Source organism: Myotis lucifugus, unplaced genomic scaffold (genome assembly GCF_000147115.1).
Source record: "Myotis lucifugus unplaced genomic scaffold, Myoluc2.0 scaffold_279, whole genome shotgun sequence".
Classification (NCBI taxonomy): domain Eukaryota; kingdom Metazoa; phylum Chordata; class Mammalia; order Chiroptera; family Vespertilionidae; genus Myotis; species Myotis lucifugus.
The window spans coordinates 1326633-1339342 of record NW_005871327.1 but is presented as its reverse complement, the minus strand read 5'-3'; positions in this window follow the sequence as shown (position 1 = coordinate 1339342).

Genomic DNA, 12710 nt, shown 5'->3' with positions numbered 1-12710 from the left:
GCATAGTTGATAAAGAAACATCATTACCAGGGCACCAGCGGCACGCAGCCTCTTTCCCTGTGGTTCCGAAGAAGAGTTGAAACTGGGGGAAAGAGATTCTGGGCCTCCTGCCGAAATGCTCCCCCTCCCCCGCCCCCAATTCTCCTACCCATCTCCCTATTCCACCCATTCCTCACGGTTCACCTCAGGTCCCGCCTCCCGGTCACCCTCACCACTTCTTTCACAGCTGGTCCTACCAGTCCCGCCCACGGCAATCTCCCCTTGGCCTCCTACCGCAAGGTTAGTCTGTAACATGCCATTTTGTACTTAAACACAGCTCTTTCCCCCCAGTGTTACCTAGTTTGTTATTTTAAAAATTTTCATCCATATGTTTTCTCCCCAATAAAATACAGCCCCTACCCCCCCGCCCTTGAAGGCAGAGTCTGTGCCACATCCCTGGAGGGTCCAGTTCATTCCTTGACACTCAGTAAAGGTTCAAATAAGCCAGGGGGAGCTCACAGTGCTGCTGGCGTGGGCAGCAAACTCTCTCTCTGCGGCGTGTGATGGCCTGAGCAGGTACCACCCACATCCAGGGCGGAGCTGCTAGAAGAGATCAGGGCCCTGGTAAGGACCAGCTGCAAACACGCCCTTGTCCACGGCAGCACAGCTCTCACACACGCCTGCAGGGCCCTGAGGATGGTGTTGGTGGTGATTACATCTTCCTTTCTCTAACTGCCTCAGATTCTGCCTTACAACACGGCGCTGTAAGGAGCCTGGGTTGTGCACTGTAAACCCAGGGTGTGCCACTCATGTGTGTGCGGCTTGGGACACGCCCCTCGGAGCCAGGCAGTGCCACCTGCTTAGCCTCCCGGGCAGCCCTGCCGGCAAGGCCTCGTGCAACTGACACATCAGCACCAGGGAAGCCGCGGAGGCTGCTTCCTGGGAGAAGAGGTGTGCAGACTTACAGCACAGCCTCGCCTCCGAGGCCCAAGGGACTGTGATCTTAGCACTTATGTGCTGCTCCATCTTTTACATAAAGATTCATAAGCTTCACAAAGAAATGAAGATTCAAAGGATCCATGTCTCCTAAGACCTTGGGGTGAGCCTCCCCGAGGCTGTTTCCCTGCCCATAACATAGAGTGAAACACACCTGGTTTGTTTACCTCACAGGGTGACTGCGGCCATTGAGTCCGGGATGAAACTGCCTTATGAACTGACCTGGACTGTAGAACCCTCCCCTCCTGCTCCCTGCCTGACCCTTCCTGCTTTCCGTAGGACCTGGATCTCAGCCAGGGCTCGAGCAGACGCAGGTCTGGGGCCTTCTCTGAGGTCAGAGGCCAGAGGGGCCTTCACCAGAGGCAGCCCTGCTCCCGCACACCAGCTGGGGGAGGTGGAGAGGCGTGAGTTGGGGAGCCCCCCACCCCGCTGGGACCCGGCCTCTGCCTCTGTGGGGTGACCCTGAGTCTCAGGTTTGTTTAGGAAATGAGATGCCAGCATCTCCCCACATGGGTGTGCTCCAGATTACACGGAATAAGCTGGAATGCCGCCTCGGTGAAACGGAAGGTCTAAGGGACACAGAAGTGTCGGTTTCCCTGGATTTGTTCACCAAACTTGCTTGCTGGGTCTGGCTGCAGTATTTTCGTTTTCTGAATACGACCTTATTAAATTAGGATTTGATTGTATGACCTTGGCTCTGATCACGAAAATCTGTCACGTGAGTGCCACACTTTCCACTCGTGACCCCACGTTCACCCCTCGGCCTCCTGAGACTGTGCTGTTCTTTGACACGCGCCCGAGACAGGCCCAGCTCCACAATGACTTAACGAGAAACAGATGAGGCAAGAAAGTGGCTTCCTATCCACATCCTACTGTGGGCAATGAATACACTTACCCTTAGACAGCGATGTCCCCCCTCACAGCCCCCATGCTCTGCCCACTGAGCCGCTGCTTCATTTCCCCCTTTCCCTAAAATGTCCCTCTCTCGACTGCCGCGATGTGGTTCTTCCTTCTGTCCATGTGTCCCGCTCAGAAAAGGAAAGCTGCCACCACCCAACAGCACACCACCGTGACAAAGGACGAGGAAATCATCAGGAGAAATAATGAGAGCGCGCTTCCCGTCGGCCTTGGCAGTCTTGTCGCATTAGGTGGCCTCCGGCGTCGCAGGAGCGAAAGCCTTCCTCCCTGCGTGGCTGGACAGTCCCATGAGAACTAAGCTTTTCCCGGCACCTTGGCAAGAGGCTCGGTCCAGGGCACAGATCAGGATCAGCCTCGATCGGGGTGGGCCAGCCAGATCCCACCCTGGGCCATTTAGCAAATAAATAAAAAAGAGCTGTGTGTCTTATGCTAAAGAGAACAGGGAATATAATTTGTTTTAGTTTAAATTCTTTATTGCATAAAGTATTACATATGTGTCCTTTTTTTCCCATTGACCTCTCCCCGGCTTCCCTCACCCCCCAGCACATCTGTGCCCACCCATCTGTGTCCATTGGTTATGCTCATATGCATGCATACAAGTCCTGTGGTTGATCTCTTACCTCCCCCCACTCCCCGCCTTCCCTCTGAGATTGGACAGTCTGTTTGATGCTTCTAAGACTCTGATTCTATTTTTGTTCATCAGTTTATTTTCATCATTATATTCCACAAATGAGTGAGATCATGTGTATTTATCTTTCTCTAACTGGCTTATTTCACTTAGCATAATGCTCTCCAGGTCCATCCATGCTGTTGCAAATGGTAAGAGTTCCTTCTTTTTTACAGCAGCATAGTATTCCATTGTGTAGATGTACCACAGTTTTCTAGTCCACTCATCTGCTGATGGACACTTGGGCTGTTTCCAGATCTTAGCTATTGTAAATTGCACTGCTATAAACATAGGGGTGCATATGTCCTTTCTGATTCCTGTTTCTGTTTTCTTGGGGTATATTCCTAGGAGTGGGATCACTGGGTCAAATGGAAGTTCCATTTTTAATTTTTTGAGGAAATGCCATACTGTTTCCCACAGTGGCTGCACCAGTTTGCATTCAGGGAATACAAATTTATTAAAATAGATTTGATTTCTGAAACTACTGTTGGCCAAAGGGACATGGCCACTCCCCAAGTCACCCTAAAACTGCCCTTGGAAGGGACCCTGAGAGAACAGACTGTCTCTGCCCTCAGCATCCTTAGAACTCGCCCTTGTATCTGGGATAACAGATGCTCGTGGGGGTTATCACGTGGTAAAGTGTTTAATGTGAAGAGAGGCGCAAGGCGTGGGGTGGTAGTTTTCAATGAACCAATTAAACGTCTACACAAATCTGCTATTGCAAGAAATGTGACCAGAGGCTGCGGACACACAGGGGCAGAGTCCTGCCCTGAAGGACCCAGCGATGAAGGAAGAAGGGGACTGTGCACGATGGTCTGCTGGGTGTGTGAGCCCAGAGAGCCGGGCTTGAGGGAGGGAGGGCCCCTTGGCGAAGGGCCGCAGGATTTAGAGATAAAATAGAGAGAGGTCTAATTAGCAACCAGACGGTGAATTGAGTGTCTGAAACAAAGGTATTGAAATCAGAGATGGCAGACAGATTGGCCTGGCAGAGCACCAGCAGCAAAAAAAGGGCATACAATCACTTCACTCCCCAGCCCCAAGCTTGCTAAGTTTGTTCCGTAGTTTCTGGGAAGACCTGAGCAAGAGGCGCAAGATGACAGTGATGTTCTGGGAAGGTTAACTGGGCTGAGGGGTCGGGAGCAGAGGGAACCGGAAGTGGGACTAGTCAGCAAATGTAATTAGTCAGGCCTGATGAGGAGGGTGGGGCCGGGAAGATTCCACTGGGAAATACTGTTCACACTTTGGTCTGGACTAGCTGGGGTCAGGGGTCAGGGAGGGGACTGCAAGGGAGTGTAACAAAGCACTCAGAAAGGAAAAACACAAAACAAAGACTCTGGTTAAATATGGTTTATGCAAATGCTCTTTTTTTAAAAAGATCTTGTAGGAAAGTCCCTCCTTTGTTACATTTCCTCTGCATGAACCTATCCTTTTATTCTTAATATAGGATTGAGACAAGGATATGGTCAAAATGGCTTTGGATTCTCCAAGGCAAGTGGCGGAGACTGTGATGGGAAAAGTCCCCGAACTAAGGGCTCCTAGAGATATCGGTTAAATCAGCTCGGACCCTTCCCCGAAGCAATCTGAGTTTAGTTTCAGAAACGCACCTCTGACAGGGACCTGCTGCAGACGGGCCGACCCATCTCCATGTGCTGGGGAGCCTCTGAGAATGCCTGTCCAGTGGGCACCGCTGACAGTTTCCCGTGGATTTAGAATTAACATGCAGAAGGCGCGTCTGATGGTGCACGTGACTTTCACAATTGTGCTAGTAACTTCTTGAGCATCGTATGAATGTTCTGGGTAAATCTGTGCCTCTTTAGGAAGCATATACCCACAGGAGTCGTTTCCAAACCTTTCTATAATGAGGAACACTCATTAAAGTTAAAAAATTGTAGGATAGTAGTTACTTTTGCTACCCATTGATTGAGAAAACACAGATGTATATATATATGGTTAATTAAAAAAAAACACTCCTTGCCTGGATGGAAGTTAAGACTCAGAGGTTGGAAATCACTGCTTCTCTAACACTGCAATATCTCTAAAGAGCCCAGCTTTATCAATGATTTTCATCTTAATCAGATTGACATTCACCAGTAATTCCAGCCAAAAACACCTGTGCCTGATGTCATGGACATACGTACATATAGCACTTCACTCAACAACAAACAATTCTACTACATGTGGGACATGTACAAAAAAGATCATAGAATAAGCCAGGGGTCCTCAAACTACAGCCCGCGGGCCACATGCAAATACAAATATTGTATTTGTTCCCTTTTTGTTTTTTTTACTTCAAAATAAGATATGTGCAGTGTGCATAGGAATTTGTTCATAGTTTTTTTTTAAACTATAGTCCGGCCCTCCAATGGTCTGAGGGACAGTGAACTGGCCCCCTGTTTAAAAAGTTTGAGGACCCCTGGAATAAGTTATAAAGCAAAGCAATAAATTTCAAAGAACTAGAACGACACAGATCAAATTCACTCCTATATAAGTTAATGATAAAAAATTAACTTTAAAACTCCCCGTATGCTTAATATTTTTTAAACATTTAAATAACTCATAATTCAAATAAAAACAAAATTTGAATTATTATAACCAAATGATATTTAAAATACTATGTATCAGCAATTGAGGAGCACAGTAAAAGGTAATGTCAAGGAAGATGTCATTTTAATGCTCATAATAGGAAAGCAAAGAAGGCTAAAAAATTAAACAACCAACTTCAGAAGTTAGAGAAAGGAACAATAGAAGAAACAACAGAATAAAAAGAGGAAAATAATATGTATAAACATAGAATAATAGAGGATCGAGAATAGACAAACTGATTAAGGAAAAAGAAACATGGTTCAAAAATACAAAATTAGGAGCACAAAAAGCTATATCTAAAAATATCACAGATGATTTTTAAAAATTAAGAACAATTTAATAAAAATATATTTGCTAATAATAAAAACAAACAAATTTGCTGAAAAAAATTTACTTGCCCAATTTACCCCTGAAGAAAGAGAAAGTCTGAATGGTTTTCTAGTCATTAAAGAATTTGAATCTGGAGTTAAATTCTATCAATTAAAAAAAAATAAGCCCAGATTTTTCTGAATATATTCAACATTTTATAGAGCTATAACATGAATCCCTATTCCCCAATTGTTCTTCAAGGCCAAAATATCCTTGATCCCAAACCAGAGAAAGACTTTGCACGAAAGAAAAATTATACTGCCATCTCACTTATGAATAATATGAAAAAAAATCTTAAACATAGCAAGCCAAATATAGCAGAAAGTAAAAAATATGAACTCCTGCTCAGGTTAGGCTTATTTCTGGAATATAAGGGTAGAATTCACATTAGAAAATCTCTAACTATAACTCACCATATAATAGATCAGAGAAAACCATCTAGTCATCTCAGTATTGCAAAAAGAGCGGCGACGGGAGTTTTAAAAAGAAAGAGAAAGCGTTTAGCAGCCGGCAGGGGACGCTCCTTGGCGGCGGCGGAGGAGGCCTAGTGAGCACTGGCAAAGGAGCTCCTGGCTGTGCTCTGTCCGCAGCTGGGCCTCTCCGATCAGAGGTCACTGTGATCCGGGCGCCTGGTCGCCATGAACCCACCCCTCCCTTCTCCTGTTGGGGGAGCCGCACTGACCGACAACCCCACCTGCCACCTCCGGATCCACCACCACTTTCCCCTGAGGCTGCACATCCCTCCGGCTGCTCCCAGCCAATGACTGACAGCGGTCGTGACAGTGCGAGCCCGTCTTGCAGGTGGGACTGGTCTAATGGACTGCTTGGCCTCAAGGATTCCCCCCTGGCCTAATGAAAACTCTCCTGGCTGCACTCAGTCTGAAACCCTCCCTCCCTCCCTCCTGTCCTCCCTCCCTCCCTCCCTCCTGTCCTCCCTCCCTTCCTTCCCCCTTTTCCTTTCATAGGGGTCATGCTTGCACCCCATTCGGAAGGCTCTCCTTAGCTACCTCTGTTTTGTTCCCTTTATCCTTTGCAGTGTGTCTCCGCACACAGCTCTTGGATGTCTCCCCATCTGAGCACTTGTTTCTGGGAGACTCTCAGCTGACACTGTTGCTGCTCCCGCGCACGAGGTGCTGTGTCTGGAGGCCTGAGAGTGCAGCCTGCAAGGCTGACGCGGGTTTTAGGTACAGGAGGGTAACTGACTTTCCGTGGCTCTCTCTGTGCGTTTCTGCTCCCACGGCTCTACTTGAGCTGCTGCCTCCACCTTCCCCCAGCCTCCATTTATGTAAGTCTAGTCCATCCTAGGAGACCCAGCTCATTCAAGGGACTCCTCCTAACCCCCCAAGTCGGAATAACCTCTCCCTCTACTAAAGTCAGCGGCACTCCGTGGGGCTACAGCACTGGTCACCACGTGTCACTCATAGCTTATTTGTGTGCATGATTTTCTACCAGATGATTCATTCTTGAAACAGTGGCCTTGGCCAGATAACTCCTGAAAACTGCTCATGGCAGTAAATCTTAGAATGGAAGCAAGACTGAAACCTGGCCCGGCTGGCACAGCTCAGTGGTTGAGCATCGACCTATGAACCAGGAGGTTCGATTCCCAGCCAGGGCACATGCTTGGGTTGCAGGCTTGATCCCCAGTGTGGAGCATGCAGGAGGCAACCAATCCATGATTCTCTCTCATCATTAATGTTTCTCTCTCTCCCTCTCCCTTCCTCTCTGAAATCAATAAAAAAATATTTTTTAAAAAAGATGGTTCCACATGGACTAGGCTCCACTCAAGACTCTTCTTCATATCTGTCCGACTCCCTCTTGCTGCAACCTCAGCGTAGTGTCTCTTTTGGGGGGAACTGGGGCAGACAGATGTGGCTGGCAGACCCTCTCACAGAAGGAAAGCCAACATTCCCGTTATGCTTAATCCAAGATCCTCAAGGTTGGCCAACACGAGTGCTTTTAAACCTGTAACAGCATCGGGTGGCCGTCCTGAGCTGTCCCCGGGAAGGCCTGCGGCTCCTGGTGGGTTTGCACTTCTCCCGTGTGTCATGCTGCTGTAGGCTGAGCCACTTCCTTGGAGCAGGAGAGGGAAGGGATCCGGGGATGGGCATTTGGAAAAAATTCCCAAGGTTAGAGGTCAGCACTTCCCCTTCCTGCTATTGAAGTGCAGGCCCAGGCTTTGCAAATGCCCCTCGGCCACGACCTCTCCAGCCCGCAGGTCGGCCCTTTGGTGCGCCAGCCTCCGGAATACCCCCAAGCCCTTTCAGAGGTCACCTCCTGAGAAAATTCTGGAGAAACCTGTGGGCCGGGGCCCTGATTTGTGCGCCACCAGTAGCCACAGCAAATGCAAACAAACAAGACGTGGGCACCAGGGCGTGCTGGCATAAGTGGTGATAAATTTAGCTTTCAGCTTTGTAATGCTGTCAAGGAGCATGCCAACAAACTTAATTTTCCTCAGAAATGGCTTGTTATTGCCAAGCGTCCTGTTCATCTGATAAGAGAGGAGACGAGGTTTGTGTTCTGCCACACACTGGGTTACTGTGGATACCGGTGAGCGGAGCCATCCCAGGGTGAGGGGGAGCGATGGGGGCAGGGTGACTTGAGGGTCCTTAGCTCTGAGTCTCTGACACTGAATGAATGAAAAATAAGCAGACAGCACACACACTGATATGCCTTCTGTATTCAGGGAGCTGGCCCTACCCCTTAGCTCTTGGTCCCTGTGTTTTCTGGGTTTTAGAGAATAATGAACTTGGAATTTTAAAGGCTTGAGCTTAAATCCAGGTCCCGAGTTTGTAGCTCCATCTCATTTTCCATGGCTTTGAAATGAGAATATCACCGGCAGAAGGTCTCTCAGCTAATAGTAACCTTAAATTGCTCTTATGGGCCCCAAACAGTCCAGCCCTGAGAGGCTCTGATGAAAGGTTCCTTAGTAATTTTTATGAACTTCGAAGGACACTGTGGGGACCGCAGGGCTCTCACACTGAGCTGTTTCAGGGACACCACATACGCCGTGTCCACATGAATTCTGCAAAGCAGTGGCTCTGGATACTATTAAATGGTATTTATACAAAAGTACCTCCTACTTATTTTTAGAATATATTTTTTATTGATTTAGAGGGCAAGGGAGAGGGAGAGAGAAACATCGATGATGAGAGAGAGTCATTGATCAGCTGCCTCCTGCAAGGCCCACACTGGGGGTCGAACCCACAACCCAGGCATGCGCCCTGACCTGGAATCGAACCGTGACCTCCTGGTTCATAGATCGACACTCAACACCAAGCCATGCCAGCTAGGCATACATACTATTTATTGATAAACTGACACAATTGTCGCAAATCCATATAACAACATTGCAAGAAGGAATTATCTCCATTTTAGAGATGAAAAATCAGAGGCTCATAAAAATTCAATACCCCACAGCACTCCAAATAACAGTTCATGACTGAGGATAAGGAAAGAAGGTTTGAAATCTGCATGATTTTAAAACTTGGGGTTTTCCCACTATTTTGTCAGTATCAAATACCTTTGTAGTAAATGGGTATTTTTTCACCCATTCAACAGATACTTTTTAAATGCCAGTAATAATAATAGTCAACAACTATTGAACGCACTCTGAACCAGACTGAGGATACAAAGGAGAAGATCAGCATTGTCCCTGAATAGATGAGGGTTAGTGGCAAATAAGACAATAGCTAATACGTTTGGGCTTACTGTGCAACAGACACTGTTCTATGTTTTACATCATTTAATCCTCGCACCGACCTGCTGAGGCAGATGCGACCTGTGTTTATTTTACAGAAGCTGAGGAACAACAGTAACTGGCTCAGGACTGCACAGCTGGTCAGCGACGGAGCCGGGTGACAGCCCAGGGAGTCTAGCTGCAGCGGTCAAGCGCTCACCCGCTAGCAACGCCAACATTGACCACGCCAACCATTATTTCACGCCTGCTGTGACCAACGCCACAAAATAAAGGCATTGTGGTAAAGCATATCATATTGCACTTACTTATTTATACTCAGAGGGCACTCGCATCTCAGCTTTTATTCAGATCTACGTATGCCCTTATGCAGAGAAAGAAGTCTAGGCATAGTATGTATGTGTGTTTGAATGTATGTACTTTTTTTAAAAAAATAAAATTCTTAACCACTATCATCTCTGAGTAGTAGCGTTTCAAGTGATGTTTAAAAGTGCATTCTTATTAAGGTGATTTGCATTTGCACTTGACTTGTAAGTATTAAGATTGTAAGTATTAAGACCTTCATGTGTGCTCTTTTTGGGGAGCCCTCCTGGCCCTCGTCTGCTCTGGGGGTGGGGGTGAGGAAGCAGTGGCAGATGGGACAGCCCAGGGACTGAGGGAACAAGTCTTGAGAACAAAAAAAGAGAAGTTGAGAACTTCCATCCTAGAGCACATATGTATTTATTGTCAGACTATTTTCCGCTGGCAAGTGTTGAACACTTTCTATTGTGTCTGATCGGAAATAGAGGTGCATTTCCCCCTGCCAGCCCCCTTTCCCCGTTTACCAGGGGCAGTTACATGCATGTATCAGGCGTTGGAGGCAGAGGTTGTCTTCTTAGAAAAAAAATACTGAATGCCCTGGTTCCATGGGCTGGAATCAAGGAATCAGCCCATGTTGCCATCATCTGTGGAGAATACACCGATAACATTAATAAACCCAGTGACCCAGTGAACCTCAATTCTGAACCTTTTATTCCAATTCCCCACCCCCACCCCCACCCGCAATTTGCCTATTCTTAAAAACGACTGATCACTTCTTCTCTGGAAAGGGAAAACCATGATCAAGCCAGAATGCTACTCACTGTCTGAGCTTTTCTGAAACCTGAAACACACACAGAAAAGGGCCCATGCCCAGAATGTACAGCTTGGTGCGTTTTCACCAACTAGACACGTCCATATAGCCAGCAGCCAGAGGAGCACCCGGCCAGTGCCACCCTGACGCTTCCCTCAGCACCTCTCCGGCCATGGCCTGGCCCTCCGCTCAGGGGCAACCCCCTCCCGATCTCTAACAGCACAGGCTGCTGCCACTGTGTTTGAACTTCAGCCATAGAACCTTCCAGTGTGTCCTCCTCCGGGGCTGGTTTCTTCCAGCGTGGTGTCTCTGAGACACGTCCATGCTGTTGGTTCACTCAGGTGGTTCTCCAGCACTGCTCCATAGCAACCTACTGTGCGTGTGAAGTTTTTATCAGTTTTTATTCATTTTTATCAGTTCTTATTCATTCTCAACACAAGAAGCTAAAATTACTCAGGTACTGATGTCAATTTTTCTTTTTCCAATTTCCTAACTCCCTCGAGTGGATTTTCCCAAGGGTTCTGCAGGGAAACTTTGTACTATAGAAAGAAAGATGTTGGATTCCCGTTAGGTCTGGTTTGTTTAGATTTTTCCACAATGGGAGGCGGAATGCTGCCCGGGAAAGGCATCCACTGCTTATCTCCCACGTTTGCCAGTTGGTGTGACTGACTTCCTGTACAATCCCCTTGGTGCTTGAAGACAGGAAGAGACAAGAGACGCTGCTGTCTCGGCGCTCCTGTCCTGGTGCCCAAACCAAAGCTGGGGCCAGCCCTGATCATGACCTCGTTTACCCTGGCCTCTGGGGCTGCCCCCTTCTCCTGACCACCGTCTGCCTCCCCGATGGCTCACGAAGGAGCGTGTGGTCATGGCCTCTTCTCCATCAGTAGGTCCACACCACCCAGCAGTGATTTAGCTCAGTGGGTTGCAATGGTTTCTCCATCGCTTATCCACACAGCTGGGATCTTCGAGACAGCGGGAATAAGGCCATTTCCCAGACCCGGACATGACCCCTTGTGTGTGCTTCTGTCTTTAGATCAGAGATGCTGGGAGATGAAGTATCTCCTAAGGAGAGGAACCTAAGTTGAATGACCTAGGGCAGCGGTTCTCAACCTGTGGGTCGTGACCCCTTTGGCGGTCGAACGACCCTTTCACAGGGGTCGCCTAAGACCATCCTGCATATCAGATATTTGCATTACGATTCATAACAGAAGCAACATTACAGTTATAAAGTAGCAACGAAAATAATTTTATGGTTGGGTCACAACATGAGGAACTGTATTTAAAGGGCCAGAAGGTTGAGAACCACTGACCTAGGGAGACCCAGGGCACCCCCGTGAGAGTATGAATTTCCCGCAGGCAGTAGGAGGCAATGTGCAGGTCCATACTCGCAGAGTGCTGCCGGCACCATCAGCATTCTTGGGCGGGATCACGTGGCTGCAACGGTGAGCTTGGTCCTGTGCATGGGATGGAAGGAGCCCAAACTCTGTGGCTTCCCTCTGTGTCTCCCTTGGCAGGAGTTTCACGGTCGCATTGGGAAACTCAGCTTTCCTCCTTCAAAACATCGGTCCGATCCCATTTCTGAAGAATGGCTGTGGCCCTGGGCACCGAAGCGAGGCAACTTAGAGGAGAAAGCCAGACTGTGGTCAAGTCCTACCCAGTTGGAGGGCCGGGTAGAGCTCTGTGTCATTGTTACTGTGGTTACGAAAAAGAAAATGAATTCAGTGATTGCACTGGGGATGAGGTAGTTGCTGACATTTTCACTTACCCGACAGTCTTTCTAGAAATCCCGCAGCCTGGCTCTCCAACTCTGGGAGTGTTTGGAAACTGAGCCAGCCCAGGGAGGAGAGCTTTCGAGGAGAAGCTCGTCCCACTGCTGCCCACTGTGCCCAACACAGAGCCCAGCGGGGCCGGCAACAAGAACACCGCTTCACGCAGCCTGGTGCCCGGATCACTCATTCTCTGTGCGTGTTTCAGAAGCATCCGTGGCTCCCCAGAGCCCCACAGAGGAACGGACAGTGGCTGAGCTTTTGTTTTCGGCCAAATGGGGTCATGGTGACATGGAAAGCAGGTGGGCTTCCAAGTCAGACTCTGCGGCTGTGGGTTTAAGAAGTGGCTCAGCACGTCCTCGCTCTGCAGTCCCGCACAGGGCAGCTCACCTTGTTTAAGCATTGATTTGTCAAGTGTCACTCACACAGCCTGAAATCAATATGTCATACTGGTAATTACCGATCTTAAGGGAGCTTCTCCCCCACATCAGAACCATAGGATTGGGACCTTGTGTCTGGCTCGTTGCTACATCCAGCCATGCTCGGCAGTGTCTGGCACGTGCTCAGTAAACATTTACCAAGTTGGTAAGAAGCACTTTAATTGAAAAAAGAACCTACTGAGGTTTT